Below are 26,275 nucleotides of genomic sequence, written 5' to 3'. Positions count from 1 at the left end.
CACTGCACATTTCTGAAAGCCACACCCCTGACACCAAGGACCATTCCCAGGATCAAAAATACCTGTCCAGGGACCAAGCTGGGAATAATTCTCTTCTCCCTCCCTGGCATATTACCCTGTACCCTGACAACTGCTCTGGCATTATTGTGCTTTGAGACAAATACTGAAAAACCATGGCTATCCACAGCATTATGGATAAACAATTACCCATAACTATTTGTTAATTGGTTATTCATTATTCGACCAATTGAAGACCATCGTGCTCTCCCAAGTACTCCATTCGGTGTCTACCAACTCTGTTCTGCTCTCCCAAGTGCTCAGTACAGTGCTCTGTACACAGTAGACAGTGAGCTCCTTGTGGGCAGGGATTGCATCTACCAACTCTGTTATATTTCATTTTCCCAAGTGCTGAATACAGTGTTACACAACAAGCCCTCAATAAATACTGTTGATTGATATTAAATGTGATCAGTGCAGCCCAAGTGCTCATGATCTGCTATCGGTCTTACTGGGGGTGCTTGCAGACTAGTTTTCTTTTTTCAAATATTAATCTTATTTTAAGAAGAGAGGGACTGATGACCTTGAGCTTTATCAAACCTCCTGTCTGCCCAGAGAGACTTTTGGTTTGAGAATCTCAGTTCTTGGCTAGGCTGACTGCGTCCTCAGAGGCCTTTGGTTTGAGAATCTCAGCTCTCCACCAGGCTGACCGTGTCCACAGAGACCTTTGGTTTGAGAATCTCAGCTCTCCACAAGGCTGACTGCGTCCTCTTGGCAATTTGGCAGAGGGAAGGAGCAGAATCAGCTCAGCTATTTGTGTTTGGAGAAAACCAGTTGGCACAGAACAGCGTTCCACAATATGTTTATTATCCCACTCGGTGCTTTGAGGTCTCTCGGTTCCTCCCATCCCCTCCATCTCAGGATCTCAGGCGGGAGGCCAGTACCTCCCCTTCTCTGACCTGGGCATTTTTCAACAACGTTCTCTGCCTCTCTTCTTGCGGACTGAATGTTGGACCTTGCTGCTGGCGGGCCCCGGATCAGTGCTTCCGTTTTTTTCGACCTGTCCCTGTGGGCCAGAGACAGCGCGGGTGGAGCTGCTGGGTCTTCCCTGTCCCAGGCCTCTTTCTCTGGTCAGCGGGGCTTCGCATGAGAGCCGGCTAAATGAGATCCACACTCCCTAGTGGGGTTTGGGGCTGGGCTTGGGGGCAGGGGAATGGCGTGCAAGGGAGAGTTTACACAGCCCCCACCTTTAGAGAAGCAGCGTGGCTCAGTGGAAAGAGCATGGGCTTTGGAGTCAGAGGTCATGGGTTCGAATCCCAGCTCGGCCACTTGTCAGCTGTGTGACTTTGGGCAAGTCACTTAACTTGTCTGTGCCTCAGTTACCTCATCTGTAAAATGGAGATTAAGACTGTGAGCCCCACGTGGGACAACCTGATTCCCCTGTGTCTACCCCAGCGCTTAGAACAGTTCTCGGCACAAAGTAAGCGCTTAACAAATACCAACATTATTATTATTATTATTATTAATCAATCAGTCATATTTATTGAGTACTTGACTGTGTGCAAAGCACTGTTCTAAGCGTTTTAGAGAAGAGAATGCAACAGAAATGGTAGAAATGTTGCCTGCCCACAAGTAGTTTACAGTCAAAAGGGGATGACAGACACTAAATTAAGTTGCAGATACGTACATACGTGCTGTGAAGCTGAGGATGGGGTGAATAACAAATCCTTAAGGGCACAGATCCAAGTTGAAGGATGACGCAGAAAGGAGGTAAACTGGCTGAGAAGCAGCATGGCTTAGTGGATAGAGCACGGGCCTGGGAGTCAGAAGGACCTTCATTCATTTATTCAAACATATTTATTGAGTGCTTACTGTGTGCAGAGCACTATTTTAGCTGCTTGGGAGAGTACAATACAAAAAATAATATTCCCTACGCACAACTAGCCGTCTCGGGGAGGAGACAGACATTAATATAAATAAATGAAAGATATGTACATAAGTGCTGTGGGGCTGGAAGGTATGGATGAACAAAGGGAGCAAGTCAGGGTGATGCAGAAGGGAGTGGGAGAAGAGGAAAGGGGGACTTCGGGAAGGCCACTTGGAGGAGATGTGCCCTCTCGGCTCTTCCATATGTCTGCTGTATGACCTTGGGCAAGTCACTTCACTTCTCTGGGCCTCAGTTCCTTCAGCTCTAAAATGGGGATTAAGAATATGAGCCCCATGTGGGATAGGGACTGTGTCCAACCTCATTAACTAGTATCTACCGCAGCACTTAGAACAGTGCTTGCACATAGTAAGTTCTTAACAAGTACCATTATTATTATTCGGTAAGGTTGCGGGCTTTAAAAACTAGCTTTTCTGAAGCTGTTTTGGGGTGAGCAGGCTGGTGGGTTGGGGGCTTTCGGGGTTGCTAATTCCCTGAGCTATGTGAACCGGACACTATCCCAAGGGGTTGGAATCGCAAGTGAGCCCTGTTGGTGCCGGGCTGGTTGATCACAGGGCCACTTCTGGTGTCTTAGGGCCTGGAGGTTTTGCAAGCCATTCCACAGCTTGGGAAACAACAAACAGTTTTTACGTAGAGTCTGGCCATTAGCAGAGTTCCCAGCAAGCCAGTTGAGCCCTTGGATTCAGTTCTCTAATTTGAAAAGGGTGCACTTCTCCCCGGTTCCTTAGGACAAGTCATTTGAGCAGTATGGAACTTCCCATTGTACAAAGGCTGGCTGCCAACACACGGGAATCACCGATCCTTTTAGGTGCGAGACAACTATCTGTGATTCTTAAGACCCTGGGCGCCGGGTCTTTCACACACTTCCAAATCGGGATGGATCCAATTCTGTATTTTCTCACAAGTGTGTCAGATTGTTCAAAAGCTTTTCCCTACCACTAAGTACTCAGGATTTCTCTCTTGATTGTAAACCTGCTGTACTTTCTCAAGTGCTTAACACAGTGTCCTGTGCTCAGTAAATAGAGTTGATTGGTTCCGTTATTTGCCCAAATCATGATGGTATTGAGATATTGAGAGGTAGGGAGTTGCTGTAATTTAGGAAATGATGTATCTACCAGCTCTGTTGTGTTGTAGTCTCCCAAGTGCTTAGTACAGTGCCCTGCATATAGTAAGCAATCAATAAATGCCACTGATGATGATGAGAGCCAGAAAGTCATGTGGGCATGTTGGGGGGATTGGTGAACAGTCAAGCCCCCACCACCAATGAAAGAGTGAGAGGTTGGGTGTGTACGAGATTATAAACTCTCTGAGGGAAGGTACTGTGTCTACTAACTCTGCTATACTCTTCCAAGTGCTCTGCACAAAATGAAAGATCAGTAAAGACCATGTTGAAAGAAAATGGACAGTTGAGGCCATTATTAATAATAATAATAATAAGAGTAATAATAGTAATAGTATTTGTTAAGCACTTACTGTGTGCCAAGCATTGTACTGAACACTGGGTTGTTACAAAATAATCAGGTTGGAAACAGTACGTGTCCCACATGGGGCTCACAGTCTAAGCAGGGAGGAGAGCAGATATTGAATCCCCATTTTATTGATACAAAGAAGCTAAGTGATTTGTCCAAGTGACACAGAAGGCAAGTGGCAAAGACAGGATTAGAACCCAGGCCTTCTCACTCCTAGGCCTGTGCTCTTTCCACTAGATTACATTAAGGACAAGGAGCTAATTGGGTTCTGAAATACCCTGATGACTAAAATTCTCTGGACAATCGGATAATTTATTTTGTATTGACTGAGTCCTCTCTGTGTGCAGAACCCTTGGGAGTGTGTAGAAAGATCTTGCTCAACCCTCCGTCTTTCTCTTGGCTTGTGCAGATGCAAGCACTGAATTTTTCTGAGCTGAAGAATAGATCCTCTGAAGCAACTTATAACCTGAACTTCTACACTTCAGCTTTCTAGGCTGATTTTATTTTTGTGCTATTTGTTAAGCGCTGACTATGAGCCAGACACTGTTCTAAGCACTGGGGTAAAGCCAAGCTAATCAGGTTGGACACAGTGCATGTCCCACATGGGCTCATAGTCTTAATCCCTGTTCTACAGCGAGGGAACTGAGGCCCAGAGAAGTGAACTGTCCTCGATCACACAGCAGACATCTGATAGAGGCTGGATTAGAACCCAGGCCCTCCTGACTCCCAGACCTGTGCTCTATCCCTGGGGATCCACTGCTTCTCATGGTTGCTAATGCAAACAAGGGGGAAAGGACTGTTTAGGCTGAGTGTCTGGGGCAGCCGAGTCTAGTTCAAGGTTCTAGAAACCGAAGAAGCCCAGCTGGAAAGCCAGGAGTCAGCTGCAGAGGACAGATCCTTTAGCCTGTAAGCTCCTTTTAGGCAGGGAACATGTCTCTGATGCTGTTATATTGTATTCTCCCCAGTGCTTAGCGTAGGGATCTGCCCACAGTAAGTGCTCAATAAATATGAGGGATCGATTGAGACCAGCACGGTGCACTACCATCAAGAAAGGAGCAGCTGTCTCTGAGCAAAAGCTTCATCAAGAATGAGAGGCATAGAGACAGAAGCGAAGATGGTTCCAGTCTCTGAAAATATTGAGCTTTTTTATGTGCCCAGTGCAGCTGGGACTGTGGGTCCTGTGTTGGCATTTTTAGTCATCTCCTTTGCCTTCAGAGGTGAAGCTCAACTCACTGTCAACCGGAATCATCTGTGAAAGCGGAGGCCAGCTAAATAGAAAACGGATGAAGCTCAGTGTGTGTGGATCCAGTGCCGCCCCTGCAGACTGACATTCCACTTTATGATTTCTGGCAATTTCCATATCGGCGATCCGCCTCTCAGAGGTGTGGGCTCCTTGAGGGGCTGGATACTCAGCCTTTCCCACCCATGGTCCGCAAACCAGACCGGCCCCAGTTTCAAATGGGGACCGCAGAGTCCCCAAATGGCGTCCGCTTCGCTCTCTGAATCCTGTCTCCTCTCCTCCAGTCCTCTGTCCGCCCCCTTGCTTACAATGACAAGTTGGCACCTTCCCCATCCCATCATCTCTAGTTCCTGGGGCCTCCCAAATACCATTCCCTTGTGTAACATGAGGATCACAGAGCCTTGTAAATTTCACCAGCCATCCTTCCCTCTTCTCTCCCTCCCTCTCTGAGTGCTCCTTAGTTGCGAAATGAACGAAACAATTTGCTTGCTATATTTTCTCATGTGCCCTGGGGGAGACTGGCAGTTGCCATTCTAAGGCAAATAAGGAATTTGAGCCCGATGGTCTTCAATTTGTCTGAGAGGCTCAAAGGTTCTGGTTTTCTGCCTCTGCTCAGCTGCCTCTCAGATTCTCCCCAGAGGATGCTGAGCCTTGCAGTCCCTGGTGAAGCAACTGCTTTGTGTTGTCTCCGAAGCAGTTCAAGAAGTAGCAGCAGCGGTAGGAGTCCTAGTTCTTATTAAGCACCTACTGCAGGCAAAGCATCGTACTTCGGTTCGGGATGAGGATTAGATGGTGATGACAGTGGTATTTGTTAAGTGCTTACTATGTGCCAAGCACTCTTCTAAGTGCTAGGGTAGATACAAGGTAATCAGGTTGTCCCACGGCGGGGGCTCACAGTCTTCATCCCCATTTTACAGATGAGGAAACTGAGCCACAGAGAAGTGAAGTGACTTGCCCAAAGTCACACAGCTGACAAATGGCAGAGCCGGGATTCGAACCCACGACCTCTGATTCCCAAGCCTGAGCCTTTTCCATTAAGCTACGCTGCTTCTCTCTGCTTCTTCTCACTTTACAGATGAGGTCCCTGGTCCCGAGGGATTATTATTATTATGTTGGTATTTGTTAAGCGCTTACTATAATAATAATGTTGGTATTTGTTAAGCGCTTACTATGTGCCGAGCACTGTTCTAAACGCTGGGGGCGATACTAGGTAATCAGGTTGTCCCACGTGGGGCTCACAGTCTTCACCCCCATTTTCCAGATGAGGGAACTGAGGCACAGAGAAGTGAAGTGACTTGCCCACAGTCACACAGCTAAGTGGCGGAGTCAGGATTCGAACCCATGACCTCTGACTCCAAAGCCCATGCTCTTTCCTCTGAGCCACGCTGCAAAATCCAAGATTATAGAGGGTGGGAGGAGGGGGAGGAGGGTGACAGGAATTGGCGGCAGACACACAGGAAAGAAAATGATAGAAACACAAGAACGGTAGATGAACAGAGTGAGGCCAGTAGGGTCCTGTAGCCGGAGGAGCAGAATGTCAGGCTGAGACTGGTGGAGTTGCAGGGGTGGGGGGTGTCTCATGCTGTAGGAGAGTCTGAAAGTCCTTACCTCTGACCCCCTCTTCCCCCCTGCCCTGGTCTCTCCCTCTTTGGGCTCTGTGCAGCCTGGAGGAGGAGCCTGGGAAGCAGCATGGTATAGTAGATAGAGCACAGGCCTGGGAATCAGAAGGTCATGGGTTCTAATCCCAGCTCCACCATTTCTCTGCTGTGTGAGCTTGGGGAAGTCACTTCACTTCTCTTTGCCTCAGTTACCTCATCAGTAAAATGGGGATTGAGACTGTGAGCTCCGTGCGGGACAGGGATTGTGTCCAACCTGATTTGCTTGCACCCCAAGTGCTTAGTACAGTGCCTGGCACATAGTAAGTGCTTAACAAATACCACAGTTATTATTTAGGTAATCCATATCCACATTAAACAGAAACTCCTTACCATTGGGCTGTAAAGCCCTTAATCACTTTGGTCTCCCCCACCTTACCATGCTGATCTCTTACTACAACCCAACCTGCATACGTTACTCTCCTAATGCCAAACTGCGCACTGTACCTCTATCTTGCCGCCTCGCTGCTGACCTCTCACCCACGTCCTGCTTCTGGTCTGGAATGCCCTCCTTATTCATATCTGACAGACGAACTCTCTCTGCACCTTCAAAGCCTTATTGAAGGCACATCTCCTCCAAGAGGCCTTCCCTGACTAAGCCTTCATTTCCTCTTGTCCTACTCCCTTCTATGTCACCCTTGCACTTGGATTTGCACCCTTTATTCACTCCTCCCTCAGCCCCACAGCTTGTAATTTATATAAATGTGTTTTCCCCCCTCTAGACTGTAAACTCAGTCTGGGAGGGGATATGTCTATCAACTCTTATGTTGTACTCTCCTAAGCACTTAGTACAATGATCTGCACACAGTAAGTGCTCAATAAATACGATTGATGGATAGTCTTCCACTCTCCCCTCTAACCCCACATTGCTCATCTATGGGATCACTAGCCAGGTTGCAGAGAGAGATAATAATACTAATAATAAGAATGATATTTAAGTGCTTACTATGTGCCAGGCACTGTTCTAAGTGCTGGGGTGGATACAAGTAAATTGTGTTGGACACAGTCCCTGTCCCATGTGGGGCTCACGGTCTCAATCCCCATATTACAGATGAGGAAACTGAGGCACAGAAGTTTTGGGACTTGCCCAAGGTCACACAGCAGACAAGTGGCAGAGCTGGGATTAGAATGCTTGACCTTCTCATTTACAAGCCCACGCTGTCTCCACTACGCCATGCTGTTTCTCCCACCCCGTGCTTCCTCCGTTCCAGTCTTTTTTCTTTCTTGTGGCTCTGTCTTCTGCATGCAATCATTGTCGTTCCAGAGTATTTATTGACTGCCACATAGTACAGAACTAGTAGTAATGCTAGATATTGAATGCCTACTGAATGCATGGCACTGTACTAAGTGTTCATTCAGTCATTCACTAGTATTTATTGAGCGCTTTCCATGCGCAGAACACGGTACTAAGTGCTTGGAATGTACAATTCGGCAGCAGATAGAGACAATCCCTGCCCAGTGATGGGCTCACAGTCTAAACGGGGGAGACAGACAGCAAAGCAAAACAGAACAAAACAAAAACAAGACATGGTCAAGATAAATAGAATTAAGGCGATGTACACCTCATTAACAAAATAAATAGGGTAATAAATTATATATACAAATGAGCACAGTGCTGAAGGGAAGGGGGAGGCGCAGGGGATAGTGGGGGACGGGAGGGGAAGGAGAGCAGAGGGAAAGGGGTGGCTCAGTGTGGGAAGGCCTCCTGAAGGAGGTGAGCTCTCAGTAGGGATTTGAAGAGGGGAAGAGAGTTAGTTTGGCGGATGTGAGGAGGGAAGGCATTCCAGGACAGCGGTAGGATGTGGGCCCGGGGTCGACAGCGGGACAGATGCTAACGGGACCGTGAGGAGTTTAGTGGCAGAGGAGTAGAGTGTTCAGGGTGGGTAGTAGTAAGAGAGAAGGGAGGTGAAGTAGGAGGGTGCAAGGTGATGGAGTGCTTTGAAGCCAAGAGTGAGGAGTTTTTGTTTCGGGCTAAGGTTGACAGGCAACCACTGGAGGTTTTTGAGGAGGGGAGTGACATGCCCAGAGCCTTTCTGTTGGAAGATGATCCAGGCTGTGGAATGAAGAATAGACTGGAGAAGGGAGAGACAGGAGGAAGGGAGATCAGAGAGGAGGCTGACAACAATAATCCAGTCCGGTTAGAAAGTACAACACACTCACAAGATAGAGTCCCTGCCCACAGGGAGTTTATCATCTAATCGATGTGTGTGGGTTAATGTACTAAGTTACTGGGGAGAGTAAAATGGAGTATTCGTTCATTCAGTCTTATTAATTGGGAGCTTACTGTGTGCAGAGCACTCTACTAAATGCTTAGAAAGTACAATTCATCAGTAAACAGACAGTCCCTTCTCCCACTGGGTTAGAGCAGCAAGGTCAGGTGGAAAGGGGATGGGCCTGGGATTCAGAGGACGTGGGTTCTAATCCCAGCTCCACCACTTGTCTGCTGTGTGAGACCTTGGGCAAGTCATTTGACTTTTCTGTGCCTCAGTTACCTCATCTGTAAAATGAGGATGAAGACTGTGTGCCCCCCTGAGGGACATGAACTGTGTCCAACCTGATTAGAGGTCACGTGGGAAGCAGCGTGGTTTAGTGGAAAGAGCACAAGCTTGGGAGTTAGAGGACATGGTTTTGAATCCCGGCTCTGCCACTTGTCTGCTGGGTGACCATGGGCAAGCCACCTCGCTTCAGTGGTCCTCGGTGACCTCATCTGTAAGATGGGGATGAAGACTGTGAGCCCCAAGTGGGACAACCTGCTTACCTTGTATCTACCCCAGTGCTTAGAACAGTGCTTGGCACATAGTAAGCCCTTAACATATACTATAATTATTAATTTTTTGAATCAGCATGGCTCAGTGGAAAGAGCACGGGCTTGGGAGTCAGAGGTCATGGGTTCTAATTCTGGCTCTGCCACTTGTCAGCTGTGTGACTTTGGGCAAGTCACTTAACTTCCCTGTGCCTCAGTTACCTCATCTGTAAGACTGTGAGCCCCACGTGGGACAACCTGATTACCTTGGATCCCCCCGCAGCGCTTAGAACAATGCTTGACACATAGTAAGCGTTTAACAAATGCCATCATTATTCATTCATTCATTCATATTTATTGAGCGCTTACTATGTGCAGGGCACTGTACTAAGTGCTTGGAATGTACAAATCGGCAACAGATAGAGACAGTCCCTGCCCATTGACGGGCTTACAGTCATCCCAGCATTTAGTACAGTGCCTGGCACATAGTAAGTGCATTACAGATACCATAAAAATATGTATCCTGGAGTGTCTCCAGGTCCCACCTTTCCCTTTCATATTGTTAGATCGTGAGCTCCTCAAGTATCATTGATTCAGTAGCATTTACTGAGCGCTTCCTGTGTGCAGAGCACTGTACTAAGGTCATAGTCAGGGACCATGTCTAATTTCCAACTGTGTATTCTCTTCCAGTTCTTAGCATAGGGATCTATACTTAGTAAGCACTTAGTAAATGCTATTTCATTCATTCGTTCAGTCATATTTATTGAGCGTTTACTGTGTGCAGAACACTGTAATAAGCACTTGGAAAGTACAATTCAGTAACAGATAAAGACAACGGGCTCACAGTCTAGAACGGGGAGACAGAAAACAAAACAAGAAGACAGGGATCAATAACATCAAAACAGACATCAATGTCATCAAAGATTTCGACCATGTCAGTCTTATCCAGGGAAGGTAGAACGTATGATCCCTGCCTTCAAGGAGCTGTTTCCCCCTCTTGGACCTGAGTCAGAAGGTCATGGGTTTAATCTTGGCTCTGCTACTTGTCTGCTCTTGACCTTGGGCAAGTCACATCACTTCTCTTTGCCTCAGTTACCTCATCAGTAAAATGGGGATTGAGACTGTGAGCCCCTTGTGGGACAGCGATTGTGTCCAACCCGATTAATTTATCTCTACCCCAACACTTAGAACGGTGCTTGGCACATAATAAGCATTGACAGGCACCATTAATTATTATTATTATTATTAGACCGTGAGCTCACTGTGGGCAGGGAACGTCTACCAACTCTGTTACATTATACTCTACCAAGTGCTCTGCACACAGTAAGTGCTCAATAAAGTTCACCGATGGATTGCCTGGGGATAAGGGACTCCAATTCTGTACAATCAGGAGGAAAATGGCAGGGCATCAGGCTGACTAGGAAGAGAAAGGAAAGGTGTGTGTGATTGGGTAGCTGAGCTTGCAGATTGAGCTTGCAGATTGATGAAGGCTCCACTGTTCCAGTAGGCAGTGAGTCCACGGGGACTTGGGGGCTTAGAGGTGGAATGGTTGCTGCTCAGCCACCCCGGGGCCTGAATTTCCAGCTTGTACTACTGAGCACTCTGAAGGAGCACTCAGAAGGAGCGCTCTGAAGCACTTGAAGGTGGGGGAAAGGCACCTTTTCTCAGCTAACACCTTTCTACTTGGCGAAAGCAGCAATGATAGTTGTGGTATTTGGTAAGTGCACATTACGTGCCAAGCACTCTGTTAAGAGCTGGGTTAGATACAAGATATTCAGTCAGACGCGATCCCTGTCCCACATGAGGCTTACAGTTTCTAATCAATTGACCAATAGTATTTATTGAGTGCTTACTGCATACGGGGCACTGTACTAAGTTTTTGGGAGAGCACAATATAAGAGAGTTGTTACACATGTTCCCTGTCCACAACAAGCTTACAGCGTACAAGAGGATATAGACAAAAACAGCATGGCTTACTGGATAGAGCATGGACCTGGGTTCTAATTCTGGATCCACTGATGTCTGCTGTGTGACTTGGACAAATCACTTCTTTAGGCCTCAGTTACCTCATTTGTAAAATGGGGATTAAGACTGCGAGCCCCATGTTGGACAGGGATTGCATCCAACCTGATTAACTGGAATCTATCCCAGCATTTTGAATAGTGCTTGGCACATAGTAATCACTTAACAAGTACCGTAATGATAATTATTTATTTCATATAAATACATAAATTATGGAAATGTACATAAGGGCTGTGCGGCTGAGGAAGGGCTGAATAAAGGGTGTAAATTCAAATGCCAGGGCAACACAGTACGAAGTGGGAGAGAGGAAATGAGGACTTAGTCGAGGACAGCCTTTTGGAGATGTGCTTTTAATAAGGTTTTGAAGGTGAGGAGAATGATCATATGTCGGATAGGAAGAGGAAGGGTGTTCCAGGCCAGAAGGCAGGGAGTGGGTGAGAGGCCTGCAGAGAGATAGTTGAGATTGAGGTACAGTGAGTAGGTTGGCATTAGAGGAGTGTGGGAGCGAGGATAGGAACTGAATCCCCATTTTACAGATGAGGAAATTGAGGCCCAGAAAAGTGAAGTGACTAGCCCAAGGTCACACAGCAGACAAGTGGTGGAGCCGGGATTAGAATCCAGGTCCTTTGACTCCCAGGCCCGGGCTCTATCCACTAGGCCACGCTTTTTCCCTAAGCTGTAGTAGATGAACCGTCACAAAACCCAAGGCACACGATGGACCCGTTTCACAGATGGTTGAGAAGTCATCAAGCGAGTCTGTGGCAGATGCTGGGCGGGACTCCTGCTGCTGAGAGAGATGCTCTGCTCACCGAGTGATGAAACATCACTAAATGCCACTTGTTCAGAAATGGAGACGCCACATCAGCCACACAAAATAACATTATTGCCATCAAACAGAGTCTTCTATTGAGAGCCAGACAATGCGGTTACTGTGATGGAGGCTTGGCTGGTGGAGGGTGGGGGAAGGGCGGGGGTAGCCAGTAAGGGACATCCTTGGGCCCTTCATCTTTTACTGGGTTGGAAACACGTTCCCCTCTTTCCCAGAGGAGCCAGAGCTGAGAGGAAATCCTGGAGGTGGCTGGTTCAGTCCTGATTCGGTGCTTAGAACAGTGCTGGGCACATAGTAAGCACCTAACAAATACCATTATTATTATTATGTCTTTGGCACACCTCTGTAATAGACTTTCAGAAACCTTATCAGCCCCTTTATCGATTATTTTTACGATAATTTCTTGGGCGTTTACTGTGTGCTAAGACCTAAGGTAGAGAAACAATAGACGGGGCTTTTACGAACTCTGTTATATTGTTATATTGTTTAGACTGAGGGTCCGTTATTGGGCAGGGATTGTCTCTGTCTGTTGCCAAATTGTACATTCCAAATGCTTAGTTCAGTGTCCTGCATTTAGTAAGCGCTCAATAAATACTATTGAATGAATTGAATGAATATTGTTTATGTTGTACTCTCCAAAGCGCTTAGTACAGTGCCCTGCACACAGTAAGCACACAATAAATACGATTGATTGGTTGATCGATTGTTCTCTGCCCTACCAGAACTCACAGTGGGGAAATGGTACAGGTGACCCAGCAGGCCTTTGGCGGAGCTGGGATTAGGACCTGGTTGTCCTTTTCAATAAAAGGAAGCTCCTGGAGCTACAGGCCTTTTTACTGGTGAAACAGTCCTCTAGACTAAGAGCCAGTTGTGGGCAGGGAATGTCACTGTTTATTGTTGTACTGTACTTTCCCAAGCGCTTAAGCAGCAAAGCTTGGTGAAAAGAGCAAGGGCTTGAGAGCCAAAGGACGTGGATTCTAATCCCAGTGTCACCACTTGTCTGTTGTGTGACTTTGGGCAAGCCACTTTACTTCTCTGTGCCTCAGTTACCTCATCTGTAAAATGGGATTAAGACTGTGAGCCCCACGAGGGACAGTCAACCTGATTACCTTGTATCACCGCCCCCCTGCCCAGGTCTTGGCACATTGTAAGTGCTTAACAAATATCACGATTATTAATATTATTTCAGTGGTCTGCACATAGTAAGCGCTTAATAAATATGATTGAATGAATGAATGAAACTCTTTACTGCTCAGGTGTTGCCAGGGGAGTGGGAGGCTTGGTGTGTGGGGAGTCCTGACAGGGAGCTGTGAGGGGAAGCTCACTCTGGGCAGGGAACAAGTCTACCAACTCTGTTATAATGTACTCTCCCAAGAGCTTAGTACAGTGCTCTGCACACAGTAAGTGCCCAATAAATACCATTGATTTGTTTGATTGGTGGATTGAGCCACAAGCAAAGCAAGGGATGCTGCTCTTCCCTAGTTCTCAGGGTATGATGGTTGTACTGGACCTGGGCTGTGTAGTGGGGAGGGAGAGAGGCAGCAAGGGAGAGGAAAGATCCAAGGATCAGAGCAGAACCCAGCCCAGCTGCTTCTTTCTGGTCAAAAATGGCCTCTTTCCATAAAGATTGTCCTCCTGGAGGCCAGTGAGGGCCAGCGAGGGTAGGCAAGGTTGGGGTGGGGAATCAATCAATGGTATTTATTGAGCGCTTACTGTGTGCAGAGAGAGCTGTACTAAGAGCTTGGGAGAGTTCAGTGTAACAGAGCTGGTAGATACATTCCCTGCCCACTATGAGTTTACAGTCTAGAGGGGCGGTGGCGAGTGACCTGTGGACATGGAGATTTTGGGTGTCAGCTGACTGCGGAGACAGGGCGCACTAGCCTGGACCCCGTTGGAGGCTCCCGGGATTCAAGGTTCGGCTCTGATTCCGACTTCTGGGAAAGAACAGCCAGCTTCACATCCAGCCTTTTTCATGCTGTTCCAGGGACAGACTCTCCAGAGCTGCTGGTGAGGGATGGGGGTGTCCATCCTTGGGCCTCGTTAGAGTCCAACTTTGGAAGCCAAGGGATGGACCAGGTCAGGGGTGTGGGCTTCTCCAGGCGAGCGTGAACGCTACCCTGAACCCTTCCTGCTTCTTCGAAGTCACCTATCGCCATAGGTTGGGAGCATTCATTCATTCAATAGTATTTATTGAGCGCTTACTATGTGCAGAGCACTGTACCAAGCGCTTGGAATGAACAAGTCGGCAACAGATAGAGACACTCCCTGCTGTTTGACGGGCTTACGGTCTAATCAGGGGAGACAGACAGACGAGAACAATGGCAATAAACAGAGTCAAGGGGAAGAACATCTCGTAAAAACAATGGCGACTAAATAGAATTGAGGCGATGTACATTTCATTAACAAAATAAATAGGGTAATGAAAATATATACAGTTGAGCAGACGAGTACAGTGCTGAAGGGATGGGAAGGGAGAGGGGGAGGAGCAGAGGGAAGCAGAACTTGGTGGATGAAGCATGCGTTAGAGGCCAGTCTCTTTGCTCATTTGGGCAATTTGCTTCTCTGGTTGCTGACCTGGAAGACCAGGCTAATCAGTCAGTCAATCATTTTTACTGAGTGCTTACTGTGTGCAGAGCACTGTACTAAATGCTTGGGAGAGTAAAGTATAACAATATAATAGATATATAACAGACATATGAGAAGCAGCATGGCTTAGTTGAAAGATCACAGGCTTGGGAGTCAGAGGTCCTGTGTTCTAATCCCGGATCTGCCACTTGCCAGCTGTGTGATGTTGGGCAAGTCACTTAACTTCTCTGTGCCTCAGTTACCTCATCTGTAAAATGGGGATTAAGATTGTGAGCCCCACGTGGGACAACCTGATAACCTTGTGACTATCCCAGTGCTTAGAACACTGCTTGGCACTTAGTAAGAGCTTAACAAACACCATCATTATTATTTTCCCTGCCAATAATGAACTTACAGTCTAGAGGGGAAGACAGACATAAATATAAATAAATAAAATTACAGATATGTAGCTAAGTGCTGTGGGATTGGGATGGGGGAGAAATAAAGGGAGCAAGTCAGGACAACAGAGAAGGGAGTGGGAGAAGAGTAAAGGAGAGCTTACTTAGTCTGGGAAGACCTCTTGGAGGAGATGTGCCTTCAATAAGGCTTTGAAGTTGGGGAGAGTAATTGTCTGTCAGATAAGTAATTGTCAGTCAGAGAACTTGATTCCATCTCCACCCCTTTTATTTATTGGTATTTGTTAAGCACTTATTGTGTGTCACATACTCGTGTACTTGTGACCTTTGGCAAGTCACTTAACTTCTCTGTGCATCAGTTTCCTCATCTGTAAAATGGGGATTCAGTACCGGTTCTCCCTCCCCCTTAGATCGGGAGTCCCACGTGGGACAGGGATTGTGTTCAACCTGATTATCTTGTATCTGTGGCAGCGCTCGGCACACTTTAAATGCTTGACAAGTATCGTGATTTAATTAATTATGATGCTATGCATAGAGGAAGCACTTAATAAGTGCTTGGCACATTGTAAGTGCTTAACAAATACCATCATTATTATTTTTAATTAATACCATCTTTCAAATCTATATTATAAATTACTTATTCTTACTAATGTCTGTCTCCCTCTCTAGACTGTAAGCTCATTACGGGCAGGGGACACGTCTGCTAATTCTCTCGTATGCTGCTCTCCCAAGCACATAGGAAGTGCACAATAAATGCCATCGATCGATTGACCGCTGAGTTGATTTGCCAATCTCACTCTCTCATTCTCCTTTATTCTCAACTCTCCCATCTCTATAGCTCTTTGCTCATCGGCTTCTTCCCTCCCTCCAGCCTGGAAGTCCCTTCCTTTGCACATCTGCCAGACCACAGCTTTCCCCCTCTTCAAAGGCCTCTTAAAATCTCACCTCCTCCAGGAGAGATCCACCTCATCCTAACAGCTGCTCTTGGCACCCTCTCTCCTCCCACCCCCCAACCCCGTTCATTTTTCCATAACTCTCGCTATTTCCAGTCGAATCTGTATTTCTCCTCCTGCTCTCACTGTATATATTTATGTGAGTGCCTGTTTTCCATCTAGACTCTGAGCTCCTCGGGGACTCACCGGGCCTGAGTCTTTTACTCCTATCATCCTCTTTCCAAGTGTTTAGCACAAACTGGCCCAGAGATAGAATAAGAATGCATTCATTTGTTCTTAAGAAAGATCAGGTTTTGTAAACACAGCCTCAACTCTCACGTCCTCGGTCCCACGGTTCGAAAAGCAGTTTCCTGTAAAATGGCCAACAGAAACGACTTAATCACTTAGAAAGGGAAAATGGCTTTAACACAGAGACCTGTTTAAAAATGAAGTTGGATGCATCCAGGGGGAATGGCTTCAAAAAGAGAGCTTTGGAGACACACATTCTGGAGAAGCAATTTGGCCTAGTGGATAGAGCACGAGCCTGGGAGTCAGAGGACCTGGATTCTAATCCCACCTCTGCCACTCTCCTGCTGTGTGACCATGGGCAAGTAACTTCACTTCTCTGTGCCTCAGTTCCCTTATCTGCAAAATGGGGATACAGTACCCGTTCTCCTTCTACTTACACTGCGAGCGCCTTGTGAAACCTGATGATCTTGTATCTACCCCAGTGCTTGGCACGTGGTAAGCACTTAACAAATGCTACGCATTAAAATGTGAACTCGCTTTCCTCTGTGTGGTCCCTAGATAATCCAACCATTCTCGACGTGACCAGTGTCACAGACTCTTCTGGATGAATTCTCTTGCTGGCAGTTTTCCGCAAGCAAAGTTTCTCTTCCTTTCCCTCTCTTCCCTTTCCCTCCTCTCCCCTCCCTTTTCTTTGCCTCTCCTCCCCTCCCTTACCCTCCTCTCCCCCTTTGCCTCTCCTCTCCTCCCCTGTCTTCCCTGTCCCTGTCCTTGTCCCTTTCCTTTCTCTTTCCATTTCCCATCCTATTTCTCTTTCTTTCTCTTTCTCTCTCTCACTTTCTCTTTCTTTCACTTTTTCTCTTTCTTTATCTTTTCTTTCTCTTCCTCTCTTTCTCTCTCTTTCTGTCTTTATCTTTCAATCATTGTTATTTATTGAGTGCTTACTAGGTGCAGAGCACTGTATTGTTAGGAGATTACAACGCAGCAGAATTAGCAGACATGTTCTCTGCCCATAATGAGCTTTTCTTGTGGAGGTGCTGGTGCTGTGGCCTTGCTCAATGGCCATTGGGGAGCTCGTATTTTGATTTAAAGGGAGTCGTGGAAACCTTTCTGGGTGAACTTGTTTCCTAGATCATTTTCTTCAGAGGGACCTAGGGCTGTGATAGTCCACCTGGCCAAATGCTGATCTAGCCAACCAGTTAGTGATGCTTTACTGAGCTCCTACAGAGTGCAGTACTGAGAAACTGGGCTCTGCCCCTTGCCTGTTCTGTGACTTTGGGTTAATCACTTAGCTTCTCTGGGACTCAGTTCCTCATCTGTAAATTGAAGATTAAATGCCTCTTCTCTCTTCCCCGTAGATGTGAGTCTCATGAGGGTTGGGAACCGTGTCTGACCTGGTTATCTTGTATCTATCCCAGTGCATAGACTGTGCTTGGTGCATAGTAAGCGCTTCCCAAATATCCCAATTATTATTAACAAGTACCATTTTTTTGTTGGGGGTGTTTAAGTCTATGCCAGGCACCAAGCTAAACGCTAGGGTAGGTACAAGCTAGTCAGGTTGGACACAGTCTGTGTCCCACATGGGGCTCGGAGTCCTAGTCCCCATTTTACAGACGAGGTAACTGAGGCCCAGAGAAGTGAAGTGACTTCTCCAAGGTCACCCAGCATAAAAGTCGTGGAGCTGGGATTAGAACCCAGATCTTTTAGACTCCTAGGCCCGGGTTCTATCCACTAGGCCATGCTGCTGGTGCTCTGTACATTGTAATACACACATCCCTACTCCTCCAGAACCTCCAGTGTTTGGTTGCCCGTCCACGCTCTGCATTAACAGAAACTTCTTACATTCGGCTTCAAGGCGCTCAGCCAGCTCATCCCTCCTACTTTACCTTGCTAATCTACTACAGCCCAGCCAGCACGCTTTGCTCTTCTACTGCCAACCTACTCCCTGTTCCTTGGTCTTAGCTCTCCCCTTGATCTCTTGCTTAAACTTTGCCTCCTGCCTGGAATTCCCTTTACTTTTCCTTCCAAAAGACCACTACTGTTGGGCTGAGAGAGCCCATTTTCAAAGCTCAGATACTACTGAGCACTTACTTTATCCAGGCAACTGTATTAAATACTCAGGAGAGTGCAATACAATTGGTAGAAACAATCCCTGCCCTCCTGGAACCGTCAGAAAGCTTTCCCTGATTGATCTTTTATTTTCCTATCTTCTTTTCTTTTTAAAAGTTGTGGTATTTGTTAAGCACTTACTATGTGCCAGTCACTATACTAAACACTGGGGTGGATTCAGGCAAATTGGGTTGGACACAACCCCTCTCCCATTTGGGGCTCACAGTCTCAATCCCCATTTTACAGATGAGGTAACTGAGGCACAGAGAAGTGAAGTGACTTGCCCAAGTGGTGGAGCTGGGATTAGAACCCATGACCTTCTGACTCCCAGGTCTCTGCTCTATCCACTACGCCATGCTGCTTCACAGAGTCACCTGTGCATTTGAGGCTTACTACCTAAGAATTTAGGGGCCTAACGCACTCCTCCCCCCCATAGCACTTGTGTACATTTCTTTATAGTCCTTGGTTTCCCTGACCCGTAGTTTGTTTTAGTGTCCATCACCCCTGCTAGACCATAAGCTGCTTAAGAGCAAGGATTTTGACTATATGCTATATTGTACTCTCCCAAAACCTTAGTTTGGTGCTCTACCACAGTTGGCCCTCAAAAAATACCGATCAATCATATTTTTTGAGCGCTTAATAGGTGCAGAGCACTGTATTATACTCTTGGGAGAGTACACTGTAATCGAGTTAGTAGACACATTCTCCACCCACGTTGAGCTAACAGTCTAAAGCCTACAGTCTATCACAGAACCTTATTGAGGGCACATCTCCTTTGGGAGGCCTTCCCAGGCTGGGCCCCTGCTTTCCTCTTCTCCCACTCCCTTCTGCGTCACCCTGGCTTGTTCCCTTTATTCTTCCCCCCTCCCATTCCCAGAGCACTTATGGTACTATCGGCAATTTATTTATTTATATTTATGTCTGTCTCCCCAGCCCCTGTCTAGACTGTAAGCTCATTGTGGGCAGAGAATGTGTCTGTTTACCGTTGTATTCTCCCAAGTGCTTAGTACAGTGCTCTGCACACAGTAAGCGCTCAGTAATACAATTGAATGAATGATTGGATTGATAACAGGAGTTAAAGGAGTCACTGCATAAGTAGTTGAACTTGTGTTTAGTAAGTGCAGAGAGAGGTAGAATAAATTCTGAAACATTCAGGGGCTGTTGAATTTGCTAGCAGGGGGTGTGGAAATAAATTAGAGAAGGCTTTCTGAAGGGGGCGGGGCTCTTGAAGGCTTTGAAGCTGGGGAAGGCTGTAGCGTGGCATCTTTGAAAGGGAGGAAGTCGAGCAGGGGATACAGATGTGTCACAAATGTTTCCCCCTCCCTTAATTAGAAACTCATTAGAATCATCCCATTTCTTCTGGCGCAAACGAAACCAGCTTTACCCTGCTGCTGCTAGGAGTCGCATTCGTTGATGGATGGTTGAAACCCCTGGTAACCGAGTGCTTTCTTCATTAAGCCTGGCGCCTTCCTTCTGATAAACATGGCAGCTCACCCCATGGAAGCCTGCAGTATCCCTCTCCTGAGGCGTCTCCCTCAGCTATCCCTCCCTCCGAGATATCACCCTCCATTATCCCTCCCTACAAGCTGTCATCCACAGTTATCCCTCCCCTTTCATTCATTCAATCGTATTTATTATTCATTCAATTGTAATTAGTAAGCGCTTATTGGGTACACAGCACTGTACTAAGCACTTGGGAGGGTACAATATAACAGACGCATTCTCTGCCCACAACAATCTTACAATCCAGAGGGGGAGACAGACATTAATATAAATAAATCTACATCTCAAATCTACATCTCCTCCCCTGTTCTCTCCTCCTCCCTTCGTGTCTCCTCCTGCCTCCAGGACGTCTCCACCTGGATGTCCGCCCGCCACCTAAAACTCAACATGTCTAAAACTGAGTTCCTTATCTTTCCTCCCAAGCCCTGTCCTCTCCCTGACTTCCCTGTCACTGTGGACGGCACGACCATTCTTCCCATCTCACAGGCCCGGAACCTCGACTCGTCCTTGACTCAGTTCTCATTCACCCCACACATCCAATCCGTCACCAACACCTGCCGTTCTCACCTTCACAAATCACCAAGATCCACCCTTTCCTCTCCATCCAAATGGCTATCGTGCTGGATCAAGCTCTCATAATATCCCAACTGTATTATTGTGTCAGCCATCTCTCTGAACTCTCTTTCTCCTGTCTTTCCCCACTCCAGTCTATTCTTCATTCTGCTGCCCGGATCATCTTCCTACAGTGCCCAGAGTGTATCACTCCCCTCCTCAAAAACCTCCAGTCCTATCAACCTCTGCATCAAACAAAAACTCCTCACTCTTGGCTTCAAAGTTCTCCATCACCTTGCCCCCTCCTACCTCACCTCCCTTCTCTCTTTCTACTGCCCACCCTGTACACTTCGCTCCTCTGCTGCTCACCTCACTGTCCCCTGTTCACGCCTATCCCACCGTTGACCCCTGGCCCACGTCCTCCCGCTGTCCTGGAATGCCCTCCCTCCTCACGTCCGCCAAACTAACTCTCTTCCCCTTTTCAAAGCCCTACTGAGATCTCACCTCCTCCAAGAAAGCCTTCCCAGACCGAGTCCTCCCTTCCCTCCCCTCTGCACTGTGGTCATTTGTAGATATTATTTATTACCCTATTTATTTTGTTAATGAGCTGTACATCCCCTTGCTTCTATTTATCTTGATAATGTTGTCTTTGTTTTGTTCTGTTTTGCTCTGCTGTCTCCCCCATTAGACTGTCAGCCTGTCATTGGGCAGGGATTGTCTCTATCTGTTGCCGAATTGTCCATTCCAAGCACTTAGTACAGTGCTCTGCACATAGTAAGCGCTCAGTAAATACTATTGAAGAAGAACAAATAAAATTGTGAACAAAGGGGGTGAACAAAGGGAGCAAGTCAGAGGGATGCAGAAGGGAGTGGGAGAAGAGGAAAGGAGGGCTTAGTCAGGGAAGGCCTCTTGCGGGAGATGGGCCTTCATATGCCTCCCCTGAGTCATCTCGCTCGGTTATTCTTTCCCCAAGGTACCATCGTCAGTTATATCCCCTGCCCCCAGGCATCCCCTCAGTTATTCCCCCCCCCCCCACAGCATCCCCTCTCTTAGCCTGCCCTTGAGGCATCCCCTCAGTTAACCATCCACCTTAGTCCTCCCCCGAGAGGTCCCCCCTCAGTTTACCCTCCCCCTGAGGTATCACACCCTCCGACAGGCACTGGGTCAGGGATGTTTGCTATGGAAACGTCTGATCAGGAATGGATCAAGCTCTGCTAATCCAAGCTTGGAAAGCGGCTTATGAATTAATGATTCTTCAAACCTTGGCCGGGGAATGGAGAGCCGTTCTCTCATCGGGAGGAGGGGAGCATGTAAAAGAGAGACGCCACTGGGCCTGCTGAAGGATGAAAGCTAGAGTGGCTTCAGCCAGCCAGTGAGCCGGAAGGAAACGGCTGTTTATTCTTTGATATTGATGTATAGTCCGTGTTTCTCCCGCTTCTAGCCAAGCACAGGATTGTTTTGATTCCTTGCCCCTGCCCACTGGAATCCTAAAGAAAGCCTTGTCTACACATCCTGATTAGAGTGGCGTGGGTGTGGAGTCCTCTGTCCTGGCTGGGTCTTCTTCGGGAGGTGGGGTGGAGGATGGGCGGGGGCTTGCTGAGGGGAAGACCCTGAGCAGCTCAATCTGTCTGAATCTTCCCAGGGTGACTTCGGCTACAGTGTGGGTTGAGGTTGGTGTGTGGTTGATGCTTCATCTGGGCTCTCGAAACACAGTCCGCGAGGGCAGCAGACTGAGCGGAAACCCTAAAAGATTTGCAAGCCTACCCCACCCGTTCCCTTCCTTAGGACTCGCTTCCATTGTGGCTCCTGTGCTAGAAGGGGGTGCAATAATGAGAATGATAATTAAGGTATTTAAGTGCTTATGATGACGATGATGATATTCGTTAACCTCTTACTGTATACCAAGCACTGTTCTAAGTGCTGGGGTAGATCACAAGCTGATCACATTAAACGCAGTCCCTGTCCCACATGGGGCTCACAGTCTTAATCCCCATTTTACAGATGAGATACCTGAGGCCCAGAGAAGTGAAGTGACTTGCCCAAGGTCACACAGCAGGTAAGTGGCAGAGCTGGAATTAGAACCCAGATCCTTGTGACTCTGAGGCCCCGTGCTCTATCCACTAGGCCGTGCTTATGATGTGCCGCACTGTATTGCATGTGGAGATAGATACATGATAATCAGATCAGACACAGTAGCCATCCTTTGTGGGGCTCACAGTCTAAGAAGGAGGGAGAACAGCTATTTAATCCCCATTTTAGAGGTGAGGAAACCTAGGCACAGAGAAGTGAAGTGACTTCTGTGCCCAGGGTGACAGAGCAGACAAGTGGCAGAGCCAGGATTAGAACCCAGGTCCTCTGACTCCCAGGCCTCCTCCTCCCCCCGGACTGGGCGGGGCCAAGGAGCTGGGCTGAGGGTCCAGGTCTGGAGAGTGAGGGAGAACAGGCACAGGACGAGCCCGAGGGCTCCCGCAGCTGTTTTTGGGTTGTCGCTTGTACAGGTTAGCGAGATTTAGGGTTCCTTCCCTGACACAAGAGGGATAATTTCAAGCCTATTCAAAATCTGTGCCTGGGCTGGAAAGTCTGTAGAGCCGGAGAAAGGTGGCTGATGGGATGGGGTGGTTTGGTGCAGCTGGACGGGTGACCTAGATTTTTCCATCTGTCCTGAAAGGAGATTTGGGAAGGGATCAAACGGAATAACTGACGCCATGTGCTCCCACTAGCAGAGTGGTTTGCGCCGACTCACCCAGGGCCTTTTCCAGGAGTTGAGGGTCACCGCTCTGTCACTCATGCCAGCGGCTCCCCTCACCCACACACCCCTGCCCCGGGGTCGCCAAGCAGCGTCCCACAGCCCGGGACCCCAGGGAGTGAATTTTCTGGGCTCCTCCTCGCCTGGTGGGGGGGATCGGTTGGTCAGGGGTTTCCTGTTCTGGCAGCGCCACGTTTGAGCCGTCGATCAGGTTTGAGCCGTCAATCAGTCCATCTGTCAACCCCTAGTGTTACTAAAGGCTTTGGGGTTTGTAGACACAATCTCTACCAACAAGGAGCTTAGAATCTAATGGGGGAGGGAAACCCTGAAGTCAGTTACAGGTAGAAGTTGAGGGAAGTCATGGTTTCAGGGGAGTGGAACACCAGAAGGCAAAGGCCACCCTAAAAAATGAAAATCCACCAGGAACCAGCTATTCTAAGTACAAGATAGCTTAGTGGGAAAGTCATGGGCCTGGGAGTCAGAGGACCTGAGTTCTAATCCTGGCTCCGTCACTTGTCTGCTGTGTGACCTAGGATAGGTCAATTCACTTCTCAGTGCCTCAGTTTCCTCATCCATAAAATGGATATTAAGTTCTACTCCCGCTACTTAGACTGTGAGCCCCATGTAGGACAGGGACTGTGTCCAACTTGAATTTCTTATATCGACCTCGGAGCTTAGTACAGTGCTTGGCACAGAGTAAGTGTTTAACACATAAAATAATAACAACAGTCAGATGGACCGTGAAATGAGAAACCCCCATCAGAAGTGGGTTTATTTGTACAACATTTAAAGATGGTTACAGGATTTATTTGCAACTTGGTAATGTTGATAATGGTGTTAAAGTGCTTTCTATGTGTTATACGAGCAAACCGATTTTTGATGGGGCTTTCTTTCATTTCATGGTCCATCTGACTTATTATTATTGTATTAAGCACTTACTATGTGCCAAGCACTGCATTACGCACTGGGGTAGATGCAATATAATCTTGTGAGACACAGTGCTTGTCCCACATGGGGCTCACTCTAAGCAGGGAGGAGTGTGTATAATCCCCATTTTCCAGATGAGAAAACTGAGGCAAAGAGGACTTAAGTGACTTGCTCAGGGTCATTCATTTGTCCATCTGCCTGTCCACCTGTCTGCCTCTCTGTTCATCCGCTGGTCTGTTCGTTCATCCCCCGTCTGTCCATTCAACCAATGGTTTATTCATTCTTTCACCAGCCTGTCTGTTTACCCATTGGTCGATTTGTTCACCCACCCGTCTGCCCCTTCATGAGAAGCAGCGTAACGTAGTGGATAGAGCACGGGCTGGGAATCAGAAGGTCATGGGTTCTAATCCCAGATCCTCCACTTCTCTGCTGTGTCTTTGGGCAAATCACTTCACTTTTCTGTGCCTCAGTGATCTCATCTGGAAAATGGGAATTGAGGTTGTAAGCCCCATATGGGACAGGGATTGGGTCCAACCCGATTTACTTGTATCTGCTCCAGCGCTTAGTACAGTGCCTGGCACATAATAAGCGCTTAACAAATACCATAATTATTATTATTATTCATCCTTCCAGATCTCTTCGTCCATCTGGTGTCTCCTTCAATCTTGTAAATACTTCAGTTGGAGAAGTTTCTAGGCCATTGTCAGTGACCTGTTCATTGTGGGCCTCAGTGATCTGGGAAACTATTGTGTTTTCCTCCCTCAAGAACAGTACCAACATCTCTTGGCTTGGGAAGTGATGCTACATCTTTTTTCTTCTGACATTATTCCAAATGTCCGTGCCACATGTATGCAGATACCTCAAAAACGATGCAACTAATTTAAATCTAATTTTGAATTGTGAGTCCCCTGAGGAACAGAAACCATGTCCAGTTCCCGTCCGTGTATTCTTTCCCAGATCCTAGTAAAGTGCTCTGCAAACAGTAAGCCCCTTATAAATTCTGTTACTACTAAAGGTTTACTGAAACGGGTCAAAAGTGAGTGGTTTTAAGCCTGCATTGGTGCCATTTTAGCCCTGTATCTGGGATCTGAGTGTGAGTCCTGAAGTTGCAGACAGGGTTCATTCACTTTCCAATGTGACTGTAAATAGTCACCAGGCAGATGATTTCTCTAAAACCATGTGCACCATCTTTCCCAAAGCCACCTCCAAAAATTTTACTCCATTTCACCAGTGAGAGAGGGTGTGACAGTTACTGGGGCATACACACCTGCTGAATATCCTTTTATCTTTGTGGTTCAAAAAACTGACAGGGGCATATAGAAGTCTAGAAACTTCAGAAACCCATGTGACTCTCTTCCATTACAACTTAGCATATTGGACGAGCCCTGCTAAGGATCCAGTGGAAGGAGCACTGTTTTGGCAATCAAGAGACTTGGGATCGATCAGTTAATCAATCAGCTTATCCTAGTGGATGGAACACAAGCCTGGGAGTCAGAAGGACGTGGGTTCTAATTCCGGGTCTGCCACTTGTCTGCTGGGTGATCTTGTGCAAGTCGTTTCACTTCTCTATCCCTCATTTACCCCATCTGTAAAATGGGGATTAAGACTATGAGCCCCATGTGGGACAGGAACTCTATCCCATCTGATTTACTTGTATCCACCCCAGTGCTGGCACACATAGTGAGCACTAATACTACGATTATTACTGTTATTATTTATTGAGTGCTTACTATGTGCAGAGCACTGTACTAAGTGCTTGCGTACAATGCAACAGCGTTGATAGGCAAGGAGCTTGCAGTCCAGACCCGGTTCTTCAAGGTTCTTCCTGGGCAAAGACCACTCCTGCATTCTGTTGTGTGCTGCCCCTCTCACCCACCTATTGGCTTGTTGCACCCTGTGCCCCAGGGACAGGGAAGATTGAGAGAGTGCCATGGCACCATGCAAATAACTGGCATTGTAATCAGCTGGCAAGCCAGCACGGGGAAATTTCTGAACCCAGCTACAAGCCGCATGGTTACCCGTAACGCCTGTCTGGCTAGCCATCTATATCTTGACTTCAGGACAAGTGGAAGGTCTAACACACTGAGTTGTTTCCCTGCAAGTCCTTCTGATGGAGGAAGCTTGCCAGGGGAAAGAAAACCATCACCAGCCAACATCATGATGTCTTAATTAATTATGGAATTTGTTAAGTGCTTACTATGTGCCAGGCACTGTTCTGAGCAATGGGGTAGATACAAAGTAATAAGGTTGGACAGAGTTCCTGTCCCCCATAGGGCTCACACTCTTAATCTCCATTTTACATATGGGGGAACTGAGGTCCCTAGAAGTGAAGTGACTTGCCCAAGGTTACGCAGCAGACAAGTGGTGGAGCCGGGATTA

The 26,275-nt window shown here is 47.4% G+C and overlaps 1 protein-coding gene across 1 annotated transcript in view; it reads left to right on the top strand.

The window, feature by feature from the left end:
• DPYSL2 (dihydropyrimidinase like 2) overlaps window positions 1-26,275 on the top strand; it is a 131,423-nt gene that overhangs the window by 64,741 nt on the left and 40,407 nt on the right. The window lies entirely within an intron of this gene.

This window comes from Ornithorhynchus anatinus, chromosome 5, assembly GCF_004115215.2.
Source record: "Ornithorhynchus anatinus isolate Pmale09 chromosome 5, mOrnAna1.pri.v4, whole genome shotgun sequence".
Classification (NCBI taxonomy): domain Eukaryota; kingdom Metazoa; phylum Chordata; class Mammalia; order Monotremata; family Ornithorhynchidae; genus Ornithorhynchus; species Ornithorhynchus anatinus.
This window is presented reverse-complemented; position numbering and strand designations above follow the sequence as displayed.